Source organism: Procambarus clarkii, chromosome 22 (assembly GCF_040958095.1).
Source record: "Procambarus clarkii isolate CNS0578487 chromosome 22, FALCON_Pclarkii_2.0, whole genome shotgun sequence".
NCBI lineage: Eukaryota > Metazoa > Arthropoda > Malacostraca > Decapoda > Cambaridae > Procambarus > Procambarus clarkii.
The window spans coordinates 46,743,293-46,747,726 of record NC_091171.1 but is presented as its reverse complement, the minus strand read 5'-3'; positions in this window follow the sequence as shown (position 1 = coordinate 46,747,726).

Sequence of the window (4,434 nt, the reverse complement as noted above, 5' to 3'; positions counted from 1 at the left end):
CCATAGCAGCATGTACAACACTCCCCAATAGGAAGAAAACCCGCTGGGTTGTTCATCCTGTCACTTGTACCCAGACACAGCTGGGAACTGTGCCGGAGACTGTACCACATTTCTCAACCCCTGAAATCTTACGTTATCTTGCGGGTGTAAAATGGGGGAATCTTTTAAGAACAGTATATTTGAATAATAGTGTTTTCCTAACCCAAACAATGTGAGGCTTATTATTCTACCCATATTTGTAATGTCCCTGTCGTGTTCACTCACACAGCTCGATGTTGTTCTCTCTCACACAGTTCTATGTTGTTCTCTCTCTCACAGCTCAATGTTGTTTGTGTGACAAGTGGGTTTTCAACTCATGTGGGTCTAAGGTTCGAACCCTTTCACGAGGAAGAGTTTTCCTAATATATATATATATATATATATATATATATATATATATATATATATATATATATATATATATATATATATATATATATATATATATATATATATATATATATATAAATTATCTGGCATATAAATCACTATCTAAAATCGCATCTGGTTTGACTTCCACCACATTAAATAAATTTGACTTGGTCATCACGGTCATATCTGACTTTTAATTTGTCAGAACAGTGTTTATCTCTTTCTCTCTCTCTCTCTCTCTCTCTCTCTCTCTCTCTCTCTCTCTCTCTCTCTCTCTCTCTCTCTCTGTTCCTCATCCAATAACTTGCCAATTTTCTGGTCTCTGATCTTACACCCACCAAGTAAAATTTTTATCGCTTCAGGCCAGTCGAGGAGAGGTTGTGTGAGGGTGAGAGTGAGGGAGGGTGAGAGTGAGGGAGGGTGAGAGTGAGGGAGAGTGAGAGTGAGAGAGAGGGAGGGTGAAAGTGAGGGAGGGTGAGAGTGAGAGTGAGAGAGAGGGAGGGTGAGAGTGAGGGAGGGTGAGAGTGAGGGAGTGAGGGAGGCTGAGAGTGAGAGAGTGTGAGGGAGGCTGAGAGTGATAGAGGATGAGAGTGAGGGAGTGAGGGAGGCTGAGAGTGAGAGAGTGTGAGGGAGGCTGAGAGTAAGAGAGGATGAGAGTGAGGGAGTGTGAGGGAGAGTGAGGGTGAGAGTGAGGGAGGGTGAGAGTGAGAGAGAGGGAGGGTGAGAGTGAGGGAGGGTGAGAGTGAGGGAGTAAGGGAGGCTGAGAGTGAGAGAGTGTGAGGGAGGATGAGAGTGAGGGAGTGTGAGGGAGAGTGAGGGTGAGAGTGAGGGAGGGTGAGAGGGAGAGAGAGGGAGGGTGAGAGTGAGGGAGGGTGAGAGTGAGGGAGGGTGAGAGTGAGGGAGTGAGGGAGGCTGAGAGTGAGAGAGTGTGAGGGAGGATGATAGTGAGAGAGTGTGAGGGAAAGTGAGGGTGTGTCAGGGAGGGTGAGAGTGGGTGTAAGAGAGTGAGTGAGTGAGAGGGCGTGATCTGAAGGATGAGAGTGAGAGCGAGAGTGAGAGCGAGAGTGAGAGCGAGAGTGAGAGCGAGAGTGAGAGCGAGAGTGAGAGTGGCTCCCACTCTTCAGGCGATGCGAGACAATAAAAAAAATCTTACGGTATATAAACGTTCAATATTTCCCACTAAAAAAGTAGAAATAACATTTACTCCGCATGGAGAAGTTAATCCGATTGGTCGGTGCGAATACCGTCTGTGATTGGCTAGTCGTCATGACGTCAGCAGCAAGATGACACCCTCTGATTGGCTGACCGGCCACGAGGTCAGAGACTCGATGCCCCGCCCCCCTTGAAGAAAAATTCCTTTCTTGTCAAATCTCTGTGAAATTAAAAAAGATAAATTCATATATAAGACCGAAGCAAATGAGGTCAATCAGGGTCAAGTGTGTGTGTATACACGAGGTCAGCTGGACCCTGGAGAGGTCACAGGCAATATATATACTTTGTCTATATTAATATAATAGTAGTATACATTGATATAGCCCCGAGTAGGATGGTTCTACTGTTTAACGAGCGTCAACTTCGAAGTGGTGGGTTTTGGCTCTCCAGAACCGCATGAGATTCATATATATATATATATATATATATATATATATATATATATATATATATATATATATATATATATATATATATATATATATATATATATATATATATATATATATATAAACTAGTGTCAGTCTACCGGGTCAAGACTGTGCTCTTGGGTACTTCCTCTGGAAGATGGAGGGGGGGGGGTGGTCACAACTACATGCGAGTTAGTGAGGGATCACCTCGGACCACCGCTGTCATCCTGTCCCCCCCTGAGCCCGCACACCTGTGGGTCGCTGCTTCGAGGATATACAAGACTCTGATGTCAAGTAGTTGGTACTCTCTCTCTTTCTCTCTCTCTCTCTCTCTCTCTCTCTCTCTCTCTCTCTCTCTCTCTCTCTCTCTCTCTCTCTCTCTCTCTCTCTCTCTCTCTCTCTCTCTCTCTCTCTCTCTCTCTCTCTCTCTCTCTCTCTCTCTCTCACCCGGTCACACATATTCAGGTATTAAACTATAACTCATTAACGAGTCACATGCCACTGAAGAATCAATAAGACTGTTGTGGACCGCGCGAGGTCCAGCCTCCACTGTATAGGGCTCAGGCCGGCGGCTGTGGCCCACCATCAATGGTGGGGCGGGGGAGGGGGCGGTTATGGGGGGAGGGTAGGGGTAAAAGGGTGTAGGGAGGGGGGGGAGGGGGAGGTTATGGGGGGGGGGAGTAGTGGGCATGGTGAAAGGTAGGGGAGGGGGGTATGGGCAGTATTAAGAGAGACAAGTCCACGACCTAACCTAACCTTCCCGTTGTTAAGGGCCAGGATGTACAGGACTCAGCACCCTTCTTGAGGTTATCTTGAGATGATTTCAGGGCTTAGCGTCCAGGCGGCCCGGTCCTCGACCAGGCTTCCTTTTTGTTACACACTCACAGGAAGCAGCCCGAAGCAGCTCTCTTAACTCCCAGGTACCTATTTACTGCTAGGTAACAGGAGCATCAGGGTGAAAGAAACTCTGCTCATTTGTCTCCGCCTCCACCGGGGATCGAACACGGAACCTCAGGACTACGAATCCGAAGCGTTGTCCACTCAGCTGTCAGGCCCCCCTTTCTAAATATAAATATATATATATATATATATATATATATATATATATATATATATATATATATATATTATTAAATATAACCGAAAAAGTAAGATTAATAATTCTAACACGAATTTTCTCAATCTTTCGTACATTTCTTTTCACTGTTGGAGGTAATTAAAAAATCAATTCTCCAAAATTCATTTTTATTTCTAGTCTGACGCGACACTTGAGCGCGTTTCGTAAAACTTATTACATTTTCAAAGACTTTACACATACACAACTGAATAGAACTTACATATCTCCGATTTGTTTATATCTACATTTGAGTGAGGTGGATGGGGTGAGGTGGTATTTAATAGGGTATTAATTTCATCAACACAAGACAGAACACGAAACAATGGGTATTGAAATGGAAGTGATTGTAGAAAGCCTATTGGTCCATATTTCTTGATGCTTCTATATTGGAGCGGAGTCTTGAGGTGGGTAGAATATAGTTGTGTATTAATTGGCTGTTGATTGCTGGTGTTGACTTCTTAATGTGCAGTGCCTCGCAAACGTCAAGCCGTCTGCTATCGCTGTATCTATCGATGATTTCTGTGTTGTTTACTAGGATTTCTCTGGCGATGGTTTGGTTGTGGGAAGAGATTATATGTTCCTTAATGGAGCCCTGTTGCTTATGCATCGTTAAACGCCTAGAAAGAGATGTTGTTGTCTTGCCTATATACTGGGGTTTTTGGAGCTTACAGTCCCCAAGTGGGCATTTGAAGGCATAGACGACGTTGGTCTCTTTTAAAGCGTTCTGCTTTGTGTCTGGAGAGTTTCTCATGAGTAGGCTGGCCGTTTTTCTGGTTTTATAGTAAATTGTCAGTTGTATCCTCTGATTTTTGTCTGTAGGGATAACGTTTCTATTAACAATATCTTTCAGGACCCTTTTCTCCGTTTTATGAGCTATGGAAAAGAAGTTCCTGTAAAATAGTCTAATAGGGGGTATAGGTGTTGTGTTAGTTGTCTTTTCAGAGGTTGCATGGCGTTTCACTTTCCTTCTTATGATGTCTTCGACGAAACCATTGGAGAAGCCGTTGTTGACTAGGACCTGCCTTAGTCAACAACGGCTTCTCCAATGGTTTCGTCGAAGACATCATAAGAAGGAAAGTGAAACGCCATGCAACCTCTGAAGAGACAACTAACACAACACCTATACCCCCTATTAGACTATTTTACAGGAACTTCTTTTCCACAGCTCATAAAACGGAGGAAAGGGTCCTGAAAGATATTGTTAATAGAAACGTTATCCCTACAGACAAAAATCAGAGGATACAACTGACGATTTACTATAAAACCAGAAATACGGCCAGCCTA